This window comes from Balaenoptera acutorostrata, chromosome 10, assembly GCF_949987535.1.
Source record: "Balaenoptera acutorostrata chromosome 10, mBalAcu1.1, whole genome shotgun sequence".
NCBI lineage: Eukaryota > Metazoa > Chordata > Mammalia > Artiodactyla > Balaenopteridae > Balaenoptera > Balaenoptera acutorostrata.
The window spans coordinates 13,710,073-13,734,419 of record NC_080073.1 but is presented as its reverse complement, the minus strand read 5'-3'; the positions used below and the strand labels follow the sequence as shown (position 1 = coordinate 13,734,419).

Sequence of the window (24,347 nt, the reverse complement as noted above, 5' to 3'; positions counted from 1 at the left end):
CGTCAGCAGTGCCCATTCTCCTCCTGCTCATCATCTTCAATGTATATAAAAGTACAACATGAGGGGGACTTCTCTGGCCGTCCAGCAGTGAAGACTCCAGGCTTCCACTGCAGGGGGGCACGGGTTCGATCCCCGGTTGGGGAACTAAGATCCCACGTGCCACGCGGTGTGGCCAAAAAGTTAAAAAAAAAAAAAAAAAAAAAAAAGTCCAACATGAGGAATCGGGACTGGACTGAGTCTGCCTAAGAAAATTCTGGAAAGGAATAGTCTGTGCTGCTGGAATTTTGGTTATAATTCTCATATGTGTGTCACCCTATTTCAGTAACTATCTGTGAAAATACCTGGATTGTTCTTAACTTGTATTTTATTAAAAACGCAAAAAAGTATAAGTGGAGAAGGACTTAATGAACCTCATGGATTGGAAGCCAAATACAGTTTACATGCATTTAACTTGTATAGTTATAAGGAATTTTTTCACTGCATTATGATACATTCTGCTTTTACAAAAATACCAGTGAAAACCTTAAGCGGCTCTGGCCACGAGAGTGAATCCTAGTCAGCTTCCTTTTAGACTTCTCCAGAAGGGTGATGTCCTCTCCGGCTCCCTTTCCATGTCCTGCACGGGACTTGCTCCAGCCCATTACATGCTGTCATGCCACGTCTGGATATCGAGGCTCGTGTCCTGCTCTGTAAAATCGCAGGCTCGCTGTGTATTTAAGCGCATGAAGTTCTCTTTAAGGGATCCTTTGTCAGAGAGAGTGCTGAGGCACTTTGTTTCATTTCTGTCCTAATTGTTAGAAAATACCCCCTTTCTCTAAGTCCACTCTTGGTCTGCACGTCAGCCTTTTGCTTTGCTGTTTCAAGGTTCTGCTTTTTATGGTGTGTTCTATACTCACTGTGGCTAGAGGAGGGGATTTTTATATTTGTTACCTTTTGGTAGAAAAGAGTAACTTCTAGATGGGAGTCTGAGCTGTAAATGTAGTCCTCATTAGACAGAAGACAAGGACATCACTTTGCCAGGGTGGTACCAGGAGACACTTAGCCGCAGTAAATGTGATGTAACCCTTTTAACAAAATCACACAAGTTACAGGACTAGCAGTGGCTAAAGTAATTGTTGCTCAATAAAGATTCGTTGAGATGAGTTCTGATAACTAAGAGTCTTTACGCAGATGTTGAATGACCTGTCATGGGCATCACAGAGGGGTAATGATTTCAAAAATTTTTCTTTTGAAGGGCATTCAGTTAGTATAGTTTATTATATTGGGAAAGTCATCAATTCTGATTCTGAGGTATAGAGTAGTGTAGATGTAGGACAAGTATGTTTCGCAGTAGAGGAAGACTGCTGAAAAACCTGGAACATGTGAGCAATTATGGAGGAATAGTAGTACTTAATATAATTATTATTGTTTATTGAATGTGTTAATATGTATCACACCTTCTGAGAAATCCCTTACATATGTTATCTTAAGAGCGCCTATTCCACAATAACCATAAAAGAGAGAGTATTACTATATCCATTTATAGATGCAGTAACAGAAGCTCAGAAAGGTCGATATCTCACCCTAGATCACACAGCCGGAATGGAAAAGCTAGGATTTGAGCCCAGTGCACTCTGACTCCAAAACAAGTGCTCTTAAGGATTGAATCTCCTAGTGTGAAAAGTAGGTCCGAAGAGGACAATGGGGACACATATCTGTTTTCTTTTTCTTACCCAATATCAATTCTGTATTTATACCTAGTAATTTTTCTATAGCTATCAAAGAATTACCTGTAAAGGAGTGGATGAAATTAAAGATCCATGCTGTGTTTTGGAAGGCAAATTTTCTTTCACCTTAAGAAATGATGCAGAGGTTGTAGAAAGATATTTCTCTGCTAACCCAAATATGATGAAATCCCTTCATATTCACCTCATTCAAGGATGATAATCTGGTGTGTCTGTAAATACTGAATATTAGCTGCTTTTTTTTTTTTTTTGAACATTAGCTTCTTGAAAAATCCTTTTTTGAGATTAATCCTCTTTTATTTCCATTTTTATTCTCATGTTTTCTTTCCTGATTTCCTACCTCCTTGTTTTGCCCATTCATGGTCCATATATTTTTGTCATTTTAACTCCTCATCTTGAAGCTACACAATCATTTCTGAGTTTTATGGATCAGTGCACAGATATTCTGGTGGTGTGCTATTAATCCTCCTCCACCACGTAGCCATTTTACCAAGGCTTTGGGATGATATTTAGCTGTTACTGTGGAGCTTCCTACTGGAATCTAGACAGAAGGGGGGCAGGGGAGGTCAGGGGAGAGGTAAACATAAATCAGGTTTGAACAAACAAGCATGATGAATGCTGGCTTCCAAAGTGCTCTGCCTTTTGTCAAACTCCTATTTAGGAGAGAGGGCTGTGTGGCGTGAATGATGAATCATAGAACTGCTCCCTGGTGAAAGAGCAAGCATGGGAACTACCGCAGTAGCACAGTAGCTTGGATACATCATAGGGCTTGGGGATACAGAGTGAAAAACAATGGTATCTGTATCAGCCTGAATGAAAATACAAGGAGGAGCACACTGTCCCTGACTGGGAAAACCAAGTCAGTCAGAGGGAGGTGAGCCTGGAGAAGCAGAGTAAGATACAGCACACCTGGGGTTCTTAACCAGCGGCCACAGATGGAAAAAAACAAAACAAAGCCAAACAAACAAAAATCCCAATTCTGTATTCATTCACCTTTCACTGAAATTTAGCATTCCCTTCAGTTATGAACATAGATAATGATCATGGAATTACGATCAGTTACTCTGCCTTCACCACCAGTAGAAATCACTGATTTATTTATATCATGTTAATAGTTATTGCAAATATCTCAAAATACTTATATGATATTCACTACTTTGAAAGTTTAGTAGTTATTATAGTCACCTTAGAAATGTATATTTTATCACACAAGCTTAAAATATTTTATAATCATTTCATTATAAATGGTTGCCTCTATAATGCTATATATATGTTCTTTTGATGTCCAAAAAATACTATTCTAAGAACCCATAGTTTTCACTTAAATATCAAAAGGGTCCATAGCACATAAAAAAGCAATGAACTCTTACAGTAGGTATTGTTTTTAATGTTAGATGAGGTCTGACTTCTAAAGGGCTTAATTTTTTTTAATGTCTGAGGAAGCAGAAGTTGTACTTGGATATATTCAATGTGATATGTGTTGCCACGTCAGCATCTACCGTGAATAAAAATTAATTTGGGGAGTAATGCCTTACCTTTGACTTATCAAACCTTGCAACCTGGATGCTAACCCAGGAGCTTGGCATGATTTTCAGACTAATCAATAGTAACCTACCCCCGTATTAGCCTTTACTTTCATTATGCAGGTACAGTTTGAATTGTGATTAATAGTCCTGGTTCTAGAAGTGGAACTCCTAGATGTCAATTTTAGCTACTACTTTATTAGATGTGTGGTGTTGGGTATATCTTATTTTACCTTTATAAGCCTCAGTTTTCTCATCTATAAAACTGGGAATAATAACATTACCTAAATTATAGGGTTGTGGTGAAGGATAAAAGAAACAATGTACTTAGAGCACTTAAAACAGTTATAAATACATAGTGCTTAATACAAAATCACCAGTATTGTTTTTAATACTATAATTATGTGTGTAATAAGAATTGCTGCCTACCACCATCTTCATCCTCCAAAAATTTAGTAGGTCCCTAAAAACCCATGCCCCCTCACCCCAGGATGCCACAAGAGTAGACTCGGTCATTTGGAGCATCCTGGTACCTACCTCATATGATAGCTTATCATATAATCAACCTATATTCTACTTTTAAAATTAGCTTCAATAAATATTGGGTCATTATACAGGAATACTTATAAAGTATATGTAAGCTATAAAGAATAACAATGTAACGGATACTAATGACAGTTTAAGGAAAACATCATTACCATTATCTTTGAAATTCCCAGAATGCTTCTCTATGATCCCAGGTTCTTTCCTCCCCACAGTTGTAACCACTAGCCTGAATTATGTTTGATAGTCCATTGCTTGCTTTTACAGTTTTATCACGCATATCTACAAATAAATATAAACTTGATGTGAATGGAGTCATACCGAAATTTGTGATTTCCTTTTTTCACTCAGTTTAAGTTCCTAAGATTCATCCATACCGTTACAATTAGCTGTAATTCATTTTACTTTATTTTCTCTTTTCTGTCATTGTTCTCTGAATGGATGTATCACAATTTATTATCCATTTACTACTGATAACCTTTTTATTTGCTAGTAACAGTAAGTGCCACTATGAATCCTGCCATATATGCCCCCTGTTGTCCCTGACTCTAAGAAGAATTACTGAATCTAGAGTATCTTTACCTTCACAGTAAAGAAATTTGAAATTCAGATAATTCAAAATTGTTTTTCAAAGGATTCTTCTAATTTAATTTCTCCCAGCAGTGTCTAATTGTATCAGTTCCTTCACATTCTTGCCAACACTTGATATTGTCAGACTTCTGCACATTTAACAATCTGTTAAGTTTGAAATAGTATCACAGTATGATTTTAATTTGCAATTTTTATTTTTATTTCCTTATAGACCATTTATGTTTTTTCTGTGAATTGCCAATTCAAGTCATTAGACACTTTTCTTCAAGATTATTTGTATTCTTCATAATTTGAAGAAGTTCTGGACACTATTCTTTGCCAGATATATGTATATGTGTATATAAATAATATGTCTTCCAGTTTGTAGTTTGTTGCTGGCCTTTTCCTATTTATTTGGAGTCTTTTGAAGAGCAGAAGTACCTAATTTTACTATAGTTGAACCTGTTAAGCTTTTTCCGTATGATTGTGCCTCCTGCCCTGTGTAAAAAATTCCACAATCTACTTTTCCTAATGGTAAAATGGATCAAATAAAACTCTTTCTATCATTAAAAGAGGAATAATAACGCAAGGGAAGAGGAAAGAGTTGTCTTGTCTTGGAGTTGGTTCGTTTTACATTTTTTTCTGTACTTTTTTTTTAATTGAACTATCGTTGATTTACAGCTTTTTACAGTTTTCATCTGTGGCTGCACTGTGGGTAAAAGCCAGAAACTTGCTTGTGATTACCCAGATTATTTAAAGAGAATCTTTAGTTAATAAAACTGTAATGTTTCTGTGGTGTCCACCTCTCATTTAACTTACAGAGTTTAGGTTACCCTTTTTTACTCAAATACACTAGGTGCTAGAGATATAAAGGCTGTCATAAGGAGGGGAGGCATGTGCCTGGGCTTCTACATCTGGATAGCACGTCTCACAGTTACCATGTGACTGGGGCGTGATTCAAGGCTGATGCACAGAATTACATCTGCATTTCCTTTATAATCTCAGTATTTGCTGTGTCTATATCCAGTTTATACTTGGTCCTCAATCCCCACTCTACTCATCTACTTAGTATAATTTGGTTTATGCCTCCTCTTCCTGCTGGTCTAAACATACTGTCAAGGCAGGTTCTAACCGTCCTGCTTTGGCTGAGTTAGAGGAGTTTCCTGGGATGCAGAACTCTCATTACTAAACTCAAGCTCCAGGCAGCTGGGACAAGTTGGTCACCCTCCTTTGAGGACAAGAACTGTATATATTGCATCTTTTTTATGTTGTACAACTCTTTTCACAGTGTTTCCACAAAGTCAGCTGTTTTAAAAAAAAATGTGTTTTACTTTAAATTGGAAGATACTTAGTTCTGATTTGGATTCTACTAAGTCTTTTTACAAGTTATGTTTATTTCCTAGCATATAATTTCATTAAGGTGGCATTTTTCTTAAGTACGTTTAATCTTTTTAATCTGGTGACTTTAGGGTGACAGTGTACTTCCTTTACTAGCAGGGTCTACCTCCGTATGAGTGATGTATCCATTAGCCAGCATGTATTTTTTTTTTTCATTTTCACAAATACATCACAGGTTACTAATTAAAATAAATTTACTATGAGTTGCAATACTAATTAACAGTTTCATTAACATCTTGCAAACTTTAATTGAAGATACTGATTCAGTTTTTGTTCTATATCAAATGTCTCTCTTTAGAATCATAGAAGTTTTAGTTGTCAAGTTTTTGCCACTGTTGAATTATCCTGGAGGTGACATTTTTGTGTACAGATTGATGAGGGATTTGCTTCATGGTGTAATTTTAGAGGTGACTGAAATGGCTTCTGTAGCTGGCAGTATGTCTAACACTGGCCTAGTGTGTGCCTTAAACTCACCAATTTTCACCCATACGTTGGTTAACCCTGGTTCCCTAAACACCAACGCCTTGAGGAAGCTCAGCATATTAAGACAGTTGGATTAGTGCCCCTTTTAGCAGAAATTAGTTTATCAGCTGCTTTCCAAAGTAACAGCGTAGAAGAGAGAAAGTTTGGACAAGAAGGGAATTGTAAGGCAGCAGGTAGGAAGCAGTCATCGGGAACACAGAACAGCAGGCCCAGAAGGCTGTGACCGCACGCTTGGGAGACGGAGTAGGGCACCTTAAGGATATCAGCTCCAGAGACCAACGTTGCTATTCCACGATGCTCTGATCTTGGGACAAAAAGTAACAACTTTAAAAGGTTTGATTCATGAGATTATTTTCCACTCCAGATAGAATGCAGTGGATATCTGATGTAGTTTTGTTCTAATCTAAGTGACTATTGAGAGAAGATTTCCAAATTTCTCTGATTGCCATCAGTAGGCAATGATGCAGTGGGATTTTTTTTCCCTAGTTGCCTTTATCAGTGTCAGTGAAATGAGAGCAAGGCTCTCTATTCTTTCAAATTGGAAAGAAATCAGATCTGAATCTTTAAAAATCAGTTGAATGTCCTTCAACCTGTAGTTCCATGTCTGATTTGTACAAAGTGGTAACTGCCTTATTAAAAGCCCCCTAATCATGTTCCCTGTGATAATTCAGAGCTGGACATATCAAAAAGTGCTATAAAAAACTCACAAAATAATTTTTCTTTATCGTGCCCATTTAAAACTGGACAAAACCAAAAAGTTTTTAACTCACGGTATAATTTTTTTTCTGAGAAAATTTTCCCCAATTATGTGGCAAATAGATTAGGGTAACTGTTAGGATAATAATCCAACTACTGCTACTATGGACCTTAGAATAATTTAATTTTGTCAGTTATCATTGGCTATAGTGAAATTATATCTTAAGGTAATATATCCAAATGGGCGTCTCATAGATTGAATTGTGTCCTCTCCATAATGAAGCCCTAAACCCTAATGTAAGTATGTTTGGAGACAGGATCTTTCTAGAGGTGATTAAAGTTAAATGAGGTCATAAAGGTAGAGCCCTAATGCAATAGGACTGGTGTCCTCATAAGGAGAGGAAGAGGTGCCAGGGATGCGTGCACAGAGAAATAGCCGTGAGTGGACACAGAGAGAAGATGGCCATCTACAAGCCTAGGAGAAAGTCCTCACCAGAAACCAACCCTGTCCACACCTTGATCTTGAACTTCCAGCCTCCTGAACTGCAAGAAAATAAATTTCTATTGTTTAAGCCACGCAGTCTGTGGCATTTTGTTATGGCAGCCGTAGCAAACTAATACAGCACCTAACTTTAAAATAAACATTTTGAAAACACCTCGTTTTCCCAGGGCAGATTATCACTGCTTGACTTATGAATTAGATTCTCTGTCTTCTATTAATGGCCTTTGACCTTAGTCCTCTCCATCCCAGGTTCATAGACTGACTTCTTGTCCTCCCTGTGGGTACTCCAGCCATTTGGTCTATTGACAAGACTTTGTAAGTTTAATACAAAGCAGAAGGCCCAGGTTATAACATTGCCCTCCTTGGTGATCTGACAGGTTGCATAGGCCCTCCTCTAGGCCTCTAAGATTCCTGACACATGCTTCCAGGTTTTTGTCATCCCTGAAATTGCTTGACTCTATAATAATTGAATTACTTCAATTCAAATGATACCTGATGCTGTGGTTTGTTTTTTGGTTTTCCTAAAGGGGGAACTTGTGGATTGTTACAGAGGCCATGATAGTCTGGGATTAAATTATGCTACAAACTCCTGTTTATCCGTGGTCATCCTCTACTCTCCCCAAAACTCAACTGGAAATTTTTTATATGTTTCTCTTTAAGATAACTTCTATCCTCTACTAAGTAATCTTTTTTCTTTATTGGGGCTGGGCAAACTAGAGCTTTGGGCCGAATCTGGCCCTACACCTGTTTTTTGTCAATGAAGTTTTACTGGAACAAATCCGCACTCATTGGCTTATATGTTATCTAGGGCTGCTATCATGCTACAATGGCACAATTGAGATGTTGCAAAAAGAGCAAAAGAGACCGTAGGAGCCTAAAATATTTGCTACCTCTGCATCCATATATTACTAACACATTCACTGTCTATATTTAAAAAAAAATTAAGGAAAAAACTTCAAATCCCTGGCTGTATACTGACATCTTTGCTTGATAGCCCCAATATACTCCAATCCCTTATTAATATGTAAAGCATAAATAATGCTGAGAAACTATAACTTAGTATTGTTAAATCTTTTTTTTCAAATTATAGAAAAATTTGAGAGAAATTAATATGACATGTCTCTAGGAGCATGTCTTTATATGTAAATATTTATATATGCCATGTGTTTAATAAAATCTTAGGAACACCAGGATTTATTGAGTAACTTCCCTTTTTAAAACAAGTATAAAACTTAAAATCAAATAAATATTCTCAGTACAGGAGTCTTATTAGCATCAAAGATGTACCTGGGTAAAGACACAGTTATTCTCTGCACTTGATCAAGCAAGTTCTCAACTTCATTAAGAGATGGTATATGTTACTTTCATCTTATCAGCCCTCTACTCATTTATTACCAGTTGACCAAGTTACAAAAGATTTTCTTTGTATTCGCATCAGATCTCATCCATATTGGCTGATGTGGGAGTAGTAGTATTATCAGGCAAAGTTTCTCATGCCTTCTCCAGAAGCTAATTAAGTCTTGAAGGTGTTTCCTAAGCGTGATGGCTCTCAGGCAGCGTTTTATGGTTTATTTCCACATTTGTCATTACTGACTGCTAGGAAGCCTAGGTTACTAGGTCAGGAATCTAGCTTAGGGGAATGAAAAAATGGCAAACAGTCACTCGAAGCTTAAAATCCATACAGTGTGACAGGTTATTGCAGTGAATACTTAGTTTTGAGAGACTTCATTTATTATGTAGTAGCAGAATGCAGTTAGCGGAATGCTTCTGTCAGTGAACCTTACAGAATGTTTTAGTAACCCCCAGAGATTAGCTGGATGTTCATATACACTGTACGAAGGAAACAAGTTTGACACTAAAAACTATACATAATTCAGTGAAAATAAAATACCCCTAAGAGTTACCACGTCCTATAGAAAACCCATTGGTCGGCCAGAGCCTGATGTTGGTCACTCATCTCCACCATCTGGCTCTGTGCTGGTTGTTGTGTCTTAATCATAGTTTTGACAATGTACCAGGCCCTATAATAAGGGGTTAACTTATAAATAATTGGATTTTTATATTTTTTTATCTGAGAATTTTGAAATCAGGTTAACTAAGATGCCTTAGGTAAAATATGATTCAAACCCAATGTACAAGAATCTGAAATCTGTGCTGTTTTTAAAAATTATTTCTTTCTTGTTGAGCTGCGTTGTGTTTACCTTCTCTCCTAATCTATAATCCCATGAAAGGCAGAGACTGTGTTTTATTAATTGTTTAATTCCCCTCGTGCTTGTCAGGTACATTTCCCACACGGTACAATCATATCTTATTCAGAGCTTTATTTTTAAAAACAGTGCAGAGACAAAATTACTTTTCAGAACCTTTTGGGAAAGGGACTTGTTGGAGATTTATATATTACTTCTCAGTAAATCCAACACTTCTGAATTTCCCCTTACCACTGGAACAAATTCCTGTTGAGCATTAGACGAAGTACTTTTCTTATCCTCAGTGGCCATGTTGTATGTAAAATATGCTCCTTCATACACCAGAATCACACTCAACATGGCCGTGAGAGGCATGTAGAGATCAAGGCTTACTCAAAGAGTTTCAGGTTTATGCCTCTCTTCGCATGCTCACTGTAGGGCACAGAGTCATGAAGAACGTTCTGAGCAGGATCCCCACGTGCGCTCCTTAGGTGTGATTTAATTCATGTAAAATAAATTCACCTGTGTTCCTAAACCATTGTACCAGGTGGTGCATCTCAAGTTTCTTTAGCACTTTTCTATGGACCATCCACATTGTATGCACTTTGCAGCAGTAGTTCTCACGACACTGAACAAGACCTATGTTACCATCTTTGTTTTAGGGGTGATGAAACTGAGGGGTAGAAAAGTTGAGTCAATTGCCAGAGTTCAGTCTGCCAATGAGTGCCAAAATCAGCATTTAAACACCACAAATGCTCTTAACCGACCAAGCTGCACTGCCTGAAGTTCTCAATTAGTATATGTTGATGTTGACGGAAAAACTGCAAGTAATAAAAAGTATATTGAATTTAACACTGTACAGTAGCTACCTTTTGCTTCAGGTTCCTTTTTAAAATTATTCTTCTGTATATTTATTATTTCCATAGTCCAAAAAGTGATTTAAGGTAGTAAAATCCTCAGTCATCTGGACATAGGAATCTGGTCATGTAAACCTTAGCTGTACCCCACCTACCGTATTGCGCGTGGTGCTTCATGTGAACCTCACCCCCACTTCACTGCAAAGTTGTGCAGAGCAATCAGGGTCCAGGCCCGCTCATTAGTCATTGGATTCATCATCAAAAGGGTTTGCCTTTATCACACCAACAGTTGTGTCTTTCTCCCACTTCATGAGTCACGTTCATTGCTGCGTCTCCAGTTCTGTTCCTGCACGTATTTAATACACAGAGATTTCAACAAATGTGATGACATATTTATTGTGCCTACCTTTAAGAGTGAAGGTTTCGGGCTTCCCTGGTGGTGCAGTTGTTGAGAATCTGCCTGCCAATGCAGGGAACACGGGTTCGAGCCCTGGTCTGGGAAGATCCCACATGCCACGGAGCAACTGGGCCCGTGAGCCACAACTACTGAGCCTGCGCGTCTGGAGCCTGTGCTCCGCAACAAGAGAGGCCGCGATAGTGAGAGGCCCGCGCACCGCGATGAAGAGCGGCCCCCGCACCGCGATGAAGAGTGGCCCCCACTTGCCGCAACTAGAGAAAGCCCTCACACGAAAACTGAGACCCAACACAGTCATAAATAAATAAATAAATAAAATAAATAAAGTATTAAAAAAAAAAAAACTAAACTAATCTTAAAAAAAAAAAAAAAAGAGTGAAGGTTTCAGCCTAGTGGACTTGGTGCCATAAACACGTTGGTTTCGCCTGTTTGTGGAGAAATCCAAAGTTGATTTTAGGCTTCAATCCTTTGTGAAAATTCAGTCTTTTTTAATTAAGTGGGGATTTTTCTGAAGACATCTTTTATCTCTCTTTTGTTGGTGATGATAATGTAATCATAAAAACAGCTAAATAGGAGGTGTCTTGCAAGCAATCACAGTAGTCTGCAGCCTGTAAAAGTCCTTTTCGAAAGCAGAAGCACTGTGTTTATAACCTTGCTGGCATGGGGTTAATTCAGAAAGTTGCTCGGTCTTTAGCTCTTGACCTCAAAATCTGTGTCCCTATAAGGAAGGAAAGAAGGCGGATGAAAGTATCTGCTCTGTCACTTGTCAGGAAATGAAAAGAAGAAATGCGACACTCAGAGTCAAGTAATATAGTGGAAACACGAATTTTCTACCGTTAAGTGCCATTACCTTCAGACGTTGTTGATATGGTAGGTAAAGAAATGCTTACCTACTCTCTACAAATCATACCTACCCCTTACAATCATTGCTTTTCTTGAGCAGGGGAACATAGTGGTTGAAAAATGATTTAAATTGTTTCTGAGTTCTTTGGAGGATCTCATGTAAATTCATTAGTAATTCTGGAACCAGCTACTATGCATTTAAGTAATGAAAAATGTATTAGTTTCACTACAAAAATGTATTCGCTTCCACTCTGTAGTCAAATGAAAAATGTATTAGCCTCTATGTATAAATACATTAGCATTCACTCTGTGGCATTTTCTCTTAGACGTTACTCCACTTGAACTAGTCTGTAATGCAAACACTTCTTAAAGTCTCAATGCTGAAGAATTACACTTTAAAAAAAGATTCTCTTAAGTAACAAGAAGTATGTGTGTCTCCAGTGGTGTTTGTTTATTATAGAAAATAAGCATTCCTTCCTAAGAAAATGTTGTTTCAGAAAATATTCGCTGCTGGGTTTTTGTAGAGAAGATAGTATGATTTTTAAAACTCTGTAAATAACTACATACATAAATCATTTGGAATTTCAAAAAAAAATCTAGAATTGGGAGATAAAGATATTCTTTTAAGTGGAAAGACATGGCATAAGCCACTCCATTATTGAAAAGGTTCACTTTATGTAGTAACTAAATTTGTATCAGTAAGACATACTCCTCTGCACCATCCAGGGGTATTTTTTAATTTTCATGGAACATTTTTTCTGTTGAACATTATTGTTGCACTAAGTTTAAACTGAAACCTATTCATTCCTTACTTCCCTATTTAACACCACCACTCTGGATAACTGTTAAAATCCCTTCCCCTCTGTATCTCCTTGAAAAAATAGCCTGTTATGTTTGATGGGTCAATCTGACAATCTCCAAAGAAAGATAAATCAAGTTAGAAAAAAGGAACGTGTGAGATATCAAAATGTAATTTGCAATCAAGGTATTTTCTCTTAATTTTTCTAGTTCCCATACACTTTTTTCTTTATTAACATTTTAGTCATACCTCATCTTCCATTAAACTGTAGTTTGTAAACAGTTTAAGAGTCAAAAAAAGGTGTTCTGTCTCTATATCTACAGGCACATTGATGTATCTGTATGTACATAACCTCTATCCCCCTGACTCCTTCGCTGTGGAATAACTGGATCTCAATTCTCTGCCCTTCCGTTCTCCAGTTGTTTTGGAAACTCCCACCAGGAGTCCCTTGAAAGTGCCCACAGAAGGACATGAAAGCTGGAGGCCACCCAGCACTGCCTTGTTCTTTTCCTACTCCAGCTTCCTCTGGCCATGTTCAGAGGTTGCGATAATCTGTAATCTTCATGGGAACTGCCTCCACCCCTCACAGAAAGAGGGAAAGAGAGGTAATCCCAGATGCTCTCAGTACTTCCTGCCATCAGGACGTACTCCATCCCCTCTCCTCTCTGTCCCCTCTCTTCCTGCTGAACCACGTTAAATATGCCTATTTAACTTACAGAAGATAGAATGTTGATAGTCTTTAGGGATTGTGTAATCATTTTCCCAGAGTCTTACAGTTTACAACCTGATGGGGATCCATTCACCTCAAAGAGAAGAAAAACCAGGAATTGATTATCTCTGCTCCTTAAATTCTCTGAGTTAACCTGGAAATGAAGTGGTTTATAACATAAGTTTTTCTTAATGTATTTTGTTATTGGGCAGTTTCCAAAATCCCCAGCCTAAACTCATACCTGTTCATTATTTTACAGCTGCCCCCCTACTCCTCATATCAACAGTGAAATCCAAACAAGTTGATAAAATCCTAACAGAATCACAAGCATGAGGTTTTTACAAGCATCAGATGTTTTGAAGACTATTTTCTACTTCATTCAAATGCATTTTCTGCTGAAGGACAATACAGTATTAACTGTCTCAAGGGCAGTTGCTTTAGAATTAACAATACTCCCACATATACATCTCTCTGTCCATTTTTAATTATTTGTAAATGCAGTGCGTAATTTCCATTTTTTAACATACACAGGGTTTTTAAAAAGTTAAGCTAGTGTCTTCCTTTGCCCTACTTCTAAGACAGGCAGAATACACACATTTTGGTTACTATTGAATTTGAAAGTCATACCTGGAACCAAAAGTCTTTGCACTTTTCAACTGTATGACCTTGAACAAAATTGTTAATCTATAAATTCTAGCTCTACAGTCGAGGTAGATAAATGATAGTCTATAATGAGTTATATGTATAAACTGTCAAGCAGAGTGCAACACATATTGTGGGAACTAAGCAAATGGTAGCTCTTGTTTTCCTCAAGCTCGACTTTAACTTCTAGCTCTTTAAGTAAATTCCTCCATTGGCCTCTGCCTTACTGCTCACTCTCATTTGGCTTCAGATTCATCATGACTCCATGTATGCTGCCGACTGAAATAAAAACACACAAAGGGAGAGTTGTGAGTTTCAGTTTTATATGGGGACTTACTGAGGACTATAGCCCATGAGACAGCCTCTCAGATAGCTCTAAGGAACTTCTCCAAAGGGGTAGGTCGGGAGGTCAGTATAAACTTCATTTTGTCAAAGGGAGTCCGTGCAACCAAGCACGCATCTCAGTAGAAGGTTGCTGCTAGTCACGGGGAACAGGTATCTTAATGTTTTTAGTGTTTTCTAAGTATGGGAAGATGCAAAAATCCAGGTTCATAAAAAATTTCTCCTAGAAATATCCAACTATTTGAAGGCCTATTCTGCCAGTTTTCCCAGAGTACAGGGTGCCTCATTCCTGATCTCCACCCTGAACTCCTTTCAGAGTGTGTTAAAGGTGAGCAGTAGCTAATGACTCAATCCTTTTAGAGCCTGATGGCTAGTGACATGCTTCAGCTGGCATGCTTAAAATCTCTCAGTGTAATATTGTGACTTATAATAAGAAATCTATGTATATGGCTTTCATCCTCATTTCTGGCACAAAAACCCTAAGTGGTGAGAGTGATAAAGTTGTCTTAACATTTATAACATACCCCTTTGAACCACACCTGTGGTCCTGTCTACCTCCCTCCACAATCATGGGTCTGTTTATCCTCTTCCATGTTTTCTTTTTTCTATGACATTTATAAGACTTTTCACCTACCATATATTTTATGTATTATATTTGCTTATTGTATTTCCCTCCTGCTAGAATATAAGCTCTTCAAAGGCGGACATCTTTGTTTTATCCACTCATGTATCCCAAGTACCAAGAACAGTGCCTAGCACAAAGCAGGCACTCAGTAAATTCTTCTTGAATGAATACATGAATAAATGGGTGAGACTATCTGAAGTAAATGCCTCTGGAAAATTTAATACATGAGTGTTTTGTTGGGGGAGGAGGGAGGTTTGTTACTACTGCTGTTTCGATGCAAGGTTGGAATACAGAAGGGAAAAGAGAATCTTACCAGTTATCTCCCTTTGTGCAGATAAAGCCAAATGACTGAATGGTAGATCAAATGGACTGCTTGTTTGGACATTTTTTAAAATAATAGCTTAAGGAAAAACTAAGCTATTTGACTTCCACCTCCTCTCCCCTTGCTAGAGCTGAAATTGTCAAAAAGGCACATAATACACACTTGTTTTTTTAAAAGAACTTAGTTAATTGAATTCAATGAACCAAAAATACAATGAAAATCATCAACATTTACATGTAAAACAAAATCTGTTTTTTGTCTGACTTAAAGGGGGTGTAGCTGGGGACTAAAGGATTACAAGCAAGTAAGAGAATGATCTGACATTGCTTTTCTTTCCATGCAAGCTTTCTGAACTCTGAAATGACAGTGTTTGGAAAATTCATTACATGATGGTAAAATGTGACAAGATGAAGTGTTTAAATTGAGTAACAGAAGCAAACCTTAACATATCTATCGTGCGTGAGAACTACTGTGGAGACAGCAGAGCAAAAGCTGAATTCTATAACAATGCTGTACTCCTTAGGAAACAACATTCTCTGTGTTCAGAGATTTGGAAGGCCGTTTATAGATTGATTAGCATGGAAAGAATAGGTTTTTCACCAAAAGGTGATATGCAGTTTTTGGACAGAAATATGTCTGGCCGGGATTATGTAATCAGGAAACAATGGGTTTGTGGAAAGACTAGGATGTGAAAGAAGAAAAAAAATGTAGTTGAGAACCGGTGGTTACCTGGTAAAGTGCTTAGGGAAGATTGGGTAATGGTAAATATTACTTGGGAACAAATATAAAGCTGAACAATGACTGACGTATAAATAGAATCAAGAGCAGCTCTTTGATATCCAGGGGGCAGCTTATATCTGAGTGCGTGTGCATGTGTATATATAAAACACATATACACACATATACTTACAACAAACACACACAGTGTATGTGTATATGACCAACACTAGGAAGATTCTTGATCAAAAATACGAACATCACTATTCAGCTCTCGGCATCAAATTTTCCATTACTGATGGCTAATTATTTTATTGTTGAATGACTTTGGAAGCAGAGGGTCCTTTGTAATAATTCTAATTATATGAATTATTAATAATTCTAATAACAAGTCCTAGGATTGTATGTCCTCGTAAGGATTGTAAGACCTCTTTTTAAATGTGCCACATTTGTCAGGCCACTTTCCTCTCTGACTGCAGGCAGCATTAGAGTGCTGGGCAGGGGCTAAGAGGGAAGAGGATAGGGTGATTAAAGGGAAAAAAGAAAAATTGGAGGTGGTCATGCAGACTTTTCTTGATTTTTCGATTCTATACTGTCGCAGACCTAAGAAGAATCCTGCCAGATTGTTCATTACAATTTAACGTATTCATTAAATAAATCTGATACACAACTCCAAGTACATGTTTCAAAACAAATGCAACAACTGCATCGCTTTTCTTTTTAGTTTTATAAATTGGATATTACTGTTTGTTTGTTTTTTAACGTCTTTATTGGAGTATAATTGCTTTACAATGGTGTGATAGTTTCTGCTGTATCACAAAGTGAATCAGTTATACCTATGCATATATCCCCATATCCCCTCCCTCTTCCATCTCCCTCCCACCCACCCTCCCTATCCTGCCCCTCTAGGTGTTCACAAAGCACTGAGTTGATCTCCCTGTGCTATGCGGCTGCTTCCCACTAGCTATCTATTTTACATTTGGTAGTATATATAAGTCCATGCACTCTCTCACTTCGTCCCAGCTTACCCTTCCCCCTCCCCATGTCCTCAAGTCCATTCTCTACGTCTGCATCTTTACTCCTGTCCTGCTCCTAGGTTCTTCAGAACCTTTTTTTTTTTTTATATTCCATATATATGTGTTAGCCTATGGTATTTGTCTTTCTGTATGACAGACTCTAGCTCCATCCACCTCACTCCGAAAAACTCAATTTCATTTCTTTTTATGGCTGACTAATATTCCATTGCATATATGTGCCACATCTTCTTTTTGTTTTTTTTTTAAGATAAAACATAGTTTTATTCTTTTACCTATTGGGGAAGAACATGATCTCTGAGCCTTGTTTTCAAATTATGATACTATTATTTTATACCCAAATATATTTGAAAAAGTATTAAAAAAACAAAAATTAAGTAAATATAGCCTTTTGAAAAACAAAATATAGCTTTAAGTAACAAGGCCTGCAAGGGGCAGGGCATATTTCAATTGACATTCCTAGTTAACAGAATGAGATAAAGAACAAATACTAAAAAAATTTTTTACTGTGTATTAGTACACTGTCTCCCCAAATTTTAAGTGTATAGTACTGAACATACCTAAATCTTTCTCAGAATTAAGGATACTGAAGCTTCAGAGGTAATCATTGCAACATCATCTTCACCAAATAGAGTAATGTAGATTTAGATGTAGTAAGAGGTGTATGTATCCATTCATCTTTCGATGGACAATTAGGTTGCTTCCATGTCCTGGCTATTGTAAATAGTGCTGCAATGAAGATTGTGGTACATGACTCTTTTTGAATTATGGTTTTCTCAGGGTATATGCCCAGTAGTGGGATTGCTGGGTCATATGGTCGTTCTATTTTTTAGTTTTTTAAGGAACCTCCATACTGGTCTCTATAGTGGCTGTATCAATTTACATTCCCAACAACAGTGCAAGAGGGTTCCCTTTTCTACACACCCTCTCCAGTATTTATTGTTTGTAGATTTCTTGATGATGGCCATTCTAACTGGTGTGAGGTGATACCTCACTGTAGTTTTGATTTGTATTTCTCTACTAATAAGTGATGTTGAGCAGCTTTTCATGTGCTTCTTGGCCATCTGTATGTCTTCTTTGGAGAAATGTCTATTTAGGTCTTCTGCCCATTTTTGGATTGGGTTGTTTGCTTTTTTGATATTAATCTGCATGAGTTGCTTGTATATTTTAGAGATTAATCCTTTGTCAGTTGCTTCATTTGCAAATAGTTTCTCCCATTCTGAGGGTTGTCTTTTCGTCTTGTTTATGATTTCCTTTGCTGTGCAAAAGCTTTGAAGTTTCATTAGGTCCCATTTGTTTATTTTTGTTTTTATGTCCCTTTCTCTAGGAGGTGGGTCAAAAAGGATCTTGCTGTGATTTATGTCATAGAGTGTTCTGCCTATGTTTTCCTGTAAGAGTTTTATAGTGTCTGGCCTTACATTTAGGTCTTTAATCCATTTGAGTTTATTTTTTTGTATGGTGTTAGGAAATGTTCTAATTTCATTTTTACATGTAGCTGTCCAGTTTTCCCAGCACCACTTATTAAAGAGGCTGTCTTTTCTCCATTGTATATTCTGGCCTCCTTTATGAAAAATAAGGTGACCATATGTGCGTGGGTTTATCTCTGGGCTTTCTATCCTGTTGCTTTGATCTATATTTCCGTTTTTGTGCCAGTACCATACTGTCTTGATTACTGTAGCTTTGTAGTATAGTCTGAAGTCAGGGACCCTGATTCCTCCAGCTCCATTTTCCTTTCTCAAGATTGCTTTGGCTATTCGGGGTCTTTTGTGTTTCCATACAAATTGTGAAATTTTTTGCTCTAGTTCTGTGAAAAATGCCATTGGTAGTTTGATAGGGATTGCATTGAACCTGTAGACTGCTTTGGGTAGTATAGTCGTTTTCATAATGTTGATTCTTCCAATGCAAGACCATGGTATTTCTCTCTATCTGTTTGTATCACCTTTAATTTCTTTCATCAGTGTCTTATAGTTTTCTGCATACAGGTCTTTTGTCTCCGTAGGAAGGTTTATTCCTAGGTATTTTTTTCTTTTTGTTGCAGTGGTAAATGGGGGTGTTTCCTTAATTTCTCTTTCACATTTTTCATCATTAGTGTATAGGAATGCAAGAGATTTCGGTGCATTAATTTTGTATCCTGCTACTTTACTAAATTCGTTGATTAGCTGTAGTACTTTTCTGGTAGCATCTTTAGGATTCTCTATGTATAGTATTATGCCATCTGCAAATAGTGACAGTTTTACTTCTTCTTTTCTGATTTGGAGTCTTCTTATTTCTTTTTCTTCTCTGATTGCTGTGGCTAAAACTTCCCAAACTATGTTGAATAATAGTGGTGAGAGTGGGCAAGCTTGTCTTATTCCTGATCTTAGTGGAAATGGTTTCACTTTTTCACCATTGAGAATGATGTTGGCTCTGGGTTTGTCATATATGGCCTTTATTATGTTGAGGTAAGTTCCTTCTATGCCTACTTTCTGGAGGGTTTTTATCATAAATGGCTGTTGAATTTTGTCGAAAGCTTTTTCTGCATCTATTGAGATGATCATATGGTTTTTCCCCTTCAGTTTGTTAATATCATGTATCACATTGATTGAGTTGCATATATTGAAGAATCCTTGCATCCCTGGGATATATCCCACTTGATCATGGTGTATGATCCTTTTAATGTGCTGTTGGATTCTGTTTGCTAGTACTTTGTTGAGGATTTTTGCATCTATGTTCATCAGTGATATTGGCCTGTAGTTTTCTTTCTTTGTGACATCTTTGTCTGGTTTTGGTATCAGGGTGATGGTGGCCTCATAGAATGAGTTTGGGAGTGTTCCTCCCTCTGCTATATTTTGGAAGAGTTTGAGAAGGATAGGTGTTAGCTATTCTCTAAATGTTTGATAGAATTTGCCTGTGAAGCCATCTGGTCCTGGGCTTTTGTTTGTTGGAAGATTTTTAATCAGAGTTTCAATTTCAGTGCTGGTGATTGGTCTGTTTATATTTTCTATTTCTTCCTGGTCCAGTCTTGGAAGGTTGTGCTTTTCTAAGAATTTGTCCATTTCTTCCAGGTTGTCCATTTTATTGGTATATTGTTACTTATAGTAATCTCTCATGATCCTTTGTATTTCTGCAGTGTCAGTTGGTACTTCTCCTTTTTCATTTCTAATTCTATTGATTTGAGTCCTCTCCCTCTTTTTCTTGATGAGTCTGTCTAAAGGTTTATCAATTTTGCTTATCTTCTCAAAGAACCAGCTTTTAGTTTTATTGATTTTTGCTATTGTTTCCTTCATTGCTTTTTCATTTATTTCTGATCTGATCTTTAGGATTTCTTTCCTTCTGCTAACTTTGGGGGTTTTTTTGTTTGTTTGTTTTTTGGTTTTTTAAAATATTTATTTATTTATTTATTTATTTATTTTTGGCTGCATTGGGTCTTCGCTGCTGCACGCTGGCTTTCTCTAGTTGCGGCGAGCGGGGGCTACTCTTCGTTGGGGTGCACGGGCTTCTCATTGTGGTGGCTTCTCTTGTTGCGGAGCACAGGCTCTAGAGCACAGCCTCAGTAGTTGTGGTGCATGGGCTTATTTGCTCCGAGGCATGTGGAATCTTCCTGGACTGAGGCTCAAACCCACGTCCCCTGCGTTGGCAGGCGGATTCTTAACCACTGAGCCACCAGGGAAGTCCCACTTTGGGGGATTTTTTCTTCTTCTTTCTCTAACTGCTTTAGGTGAAGGTTAGGTTGCTTATTTGAGATGTTTCTTGTTTCTTGAGGTAGGATTGTATTGCTATCAACTTCCCTCTTAGAACTGCTCTTTGCTGCATCCCATAGATTTAGGGTCATCGTGTTTTCATTGTCATTTGTTTCTAGGTATTTTTTAATTTCCTCTTTGATTTCTTCAGTGATCTCTTAGATATTTAGTAGTGTATTGTTTAGCCTCCATGTGTTTGTATTTTTTACACTTTTGTTCCTGTAATTGATATCTACTCTTATAGCATTGTGGTCGGAAAAGATACTTGATACTATTTCAGTTTTCTTAAATTTACCAAGGCTTGATTGGTGACCCAAGATATGATCTATACTGCAGAATGTTACATGAGCACTTGAGAAGAAAGTGTATTCTGTTGTTTTTGCATGGAATGTCCTATAAATATCAGTTAAGTCCATTTTGTTCAATGTATCACTTAAAGCTTGTGTTTCCTTATTTATTTTCATTTTGGATGATCTGTCCATTGGTGAAAGTGGGGTGTTAAAGTCCCCTACTATGATTGTGTTACTGTCGATTTCCCCTTTTATGGCTGTTAACATTTACCTTATGTATTGAGGTGCTCCTATGTTGGGTGCATAAATATTTATAATTATTGTATCTTCCTCTTGGATTGACCCCTTGATAATGATGTAGTGTTCTTCTTTGTCTCTTGTAATAGTCTTTATTTTAAAGTCTATTTTGACTGTGGTGAGAGTTGCTACTCCAGCTTTCTTTTGATTTCCATTATCATGGAATATCTTTTTCTATCCCCTCACTTTCAGTCTGTATGTGTCCCTAAGTCTGAAGTGGGTCTCCTGTAGACAGCATATAGATGGGTCTTGTTTTTGCATCCATTCAGGTAGTCTATGTCTTTTGGTTGGAGCATTTAACACACTTAAATTTAAGGTAATTATTGATATGTATGTTCCTATTACCATTTTCTCAGTTGTTTTGGGTTTGTTATTGTAGGTCTTTTCCTTCTCTTGTGTTTCCTGCCTAGAGAAGTTCTTTTAGCATTTGTTGTAGAGCTGGTTTGGTGGTGCTGAATTCTCTTAGCTTTTGCTTGTCTGTAAAGGTTTTAATTCCTCCGTCGAATCTGAATGAGATCCTTGCTGGGTAGAGTAATCTTGGCTCTAGGTTTTTCCCTTTCCTCACTTTAAATATGTCCTGCCACTCCCTTCTGGCTCACAGAGTTTCTGCTGAAAGATCAGCTGTTAACCTTATGGGGATTCCCTTGTATGTTATTTGTTGCTTTTCCCTTGCTGCTTTTAATATTTTTTCTTTGTATTTAATTTTTGATTATTTGATTAATATGTGTCTTGGCTTGTTTCTCCTTCGATTTATCTCATATGGGACTCTCTGCCCTTCCTGGACTTGATTGACTATTTCTTTTCTCATATTAATAAAGTTTTCAACTGTAATCTCTTCAAATATTTTCTCAGTCCCTTTCTTTTCTCTTCTTTTTTTTGGGACCCCTATAATTTGAATGTTGGTGTGTTTAATGTTGTCCCAGAGGTCTCTGAGACTGTCCTCAATTCTTTTCATTCTTTTTTCTTTATTCTGCTCTGCGGTAGTTATTTCCACTATTTTATCTTCCAGGTCACTTATCCGTTCTTCTGCCTCAGTTATTCTGCTATTGATTCCTTCTAGAGAAGTTTTAATTTCATCTATTATGTTGTCATCATTGTTTGTTTGCTCTTGATTTCTTCTGGGTCCTTGTTAAACGTTTCTTGTATTTTCTCCATTCTATTTCCAAGATTTTGGATAATCTTTACTGTCATTACTCTGAATTCTTTTTCAGGTTGACTGCCTATTTCCTCTTCATTTGTTTTGGTCTGGTGGGTTTTTACCTTGCTCCTTCATCTGCTGTATATTTCTCTGTTGTCTCATTTTGCTTAACTAACTGTGTTTGGGGGGGTCTCCTTTTCGCAGGCTACAGTTTCATAGTTCCCATTGTTTTTGGTGTCTGCCCCCAGTGGGTAAGGTTGGTTCAGTGTGTTGTGTAGGCTTCCTGGTGGAGGGGACTGGTGCCTGTGTTCTGGTGAGTGAGGCTGGATCTTGTCTTTCCTGTGGGCAGGACCTTGTCTGGTGGTGTGTTTTAGGATGTCTGTGAACTTGTTATGATTTTAAGCAGCCTCTCTGCTAATGGGTGGGGTTGTGTTCCTGTCTTGCTAGTTATTTGGCAGGGGGTGTCCAGCACTGGAGCTTGCTGGGCATTGAGTGGAGCTGGGTCTTAGCATTGAGACGGAGATCTCTGGGAGAGCTCTTGCTGATTGATATTATGAGGGGCTGGGAGGTCTCTGGTAGACTAATGTCCTGAACCCGGCTCTCCCACCTCAGAGGCGCTGGCCTGATACCCGGCCAGAGCACCAAGACCCTGTCAGCCACATGGCTCAGAAGAAAATGGAGAAAAGAAAAAATACAGAAAGAAAGAAAGAAAAATAAATAAATAAATAAATAAAATAAACTTATTAAAATAAAAAATAAAAAGAATTATTAAAATAAAATAATAAAAAAGTAATTAAAAAAAAAGAAGAGAGCAACCAAACCAATAAAGAAATCCACCAATGTTAATAGCATTAAAAACTATACTAAAAAAAAATCAGACAGAACCCTAAGACAAGTGGTAAAAGCAAACCTATAGAGACACAGTCACACAAAGAAGCATACACATACATGCTCACAAAAAGAGAAGAAGGAAAAAAAAATTTTAAAAAGGAAGAGAGCAACCAAATCAATAAACAAATCTACCAATGATAACAGCTCTACATACTAAACTAAGATAAACATAAAACTAGAAACAAATTAGACACAGAAAGCAAACCCCAAGTCTACAGTTGCTCCCAAAGTGCACCACCTCAATTTTGGGATGATTCATTGTCTCTTCAGGTATTCCACAGATGCAGAGTTCATCAAGTTGATGTGGAGATTTAAGCCACTGCTCCTGAGGATGCACGGAGAGATTTCTCATTCTCTTCTTCATTCGCACAGCTCCTGGGGTTCAGCTTTGGGTTTGGCCCCGCCTTTGCATGTAGGTTGCCCTCTGACATCTTTTCTTCGCCCAGATAGGAAGGGGTTAAAGGAGCGGCTGATTTGGGGGCTCTGGCTTACTCAGCCCGGGGGCAGGGAGAGGTATGGAATGTGGGGTGAGCCTGCTGCGGCAGAGGCCAGCATGACGTTGCACCAGCCTGAGGCGCCATGTGTTGTCCCGGGGAAGTTGTCCCTGGATCACAGGACCCTGGCAGTGGCGGGCTGCACATGCTCCCAGGAGGGGAGGTGTGGATAGTGACCTGTGCTTGCACACAGGCTTCTTGGTGGCTACAGCAGCAACCTTAGCGTTTCATGCCTGTCTCTGGTGTCCTCACTGATAGCCGCGGCTCACGCCCATCTCTGGAACTTGTTTAGGCAGTGTTCTGAATCCCTGTCCTCGCGCATCCCGCAACAATGGTCTCTTGACTCTTAAGCAGTTCCAGACTTTTTCCTGGACTCCCTCCCGGCTAGCTGTGGCACACTAGCTCCCTTCAGGCTGTGTTCACACAGCCAACCCCAGTCCTCTCCCTGGGATCTAAACTCTGAGGCTTGAGCCTCAGCTCCCAGCCCCCACCCGTCCCGGCGGGTGAGCAGACAAGCCTCTCCAGCTGGTAAGTGCTGGTCGGCACTGATCCTCTGTGTGGGAATCTCTCCGCTTTGCTCTCTGCACC

General features: G+C 38.1%; 1 protein-coding gene and 1 long non-coding RNA gene across 10 annotated transcripts in view; one reads left to right on the top strand and one right to left on the bottom strand.

Moving 5' to 3' along the window:
* Positions 1 to 24,347, top strand: part of CNTN4 (contactin 4) — a 955,661-nt gene that overhangs the window by 515,613 nt on the left and 415,701 nt on the right. The window lies entirely within an intron of this gene.
* Positions 1 to 24,347, bottom strand: part of LOC114239149 (uncharacterized) — a 72,305-nt gene that overhangs the window by 29,769 nt on the left and 18,189 nt on the right. For 3 of the 5 annotated variants that reach the window (XR_003624340.2, XR_003624341.1, XR_003624339.1), the window contains exon 2: positions 10,638 to 10,828. This is a non-coding gene — a long non-coding RNA (uncharacterized LOC114239149). Of the gene's footprint in view, positions 1 to 9,750; positions 10,829 to 24,347 lie in introns of those variants that run through there. The other 2 variants (XR_003624337.2, XR_003624338.2) reach the window with 2 other exon arrangements.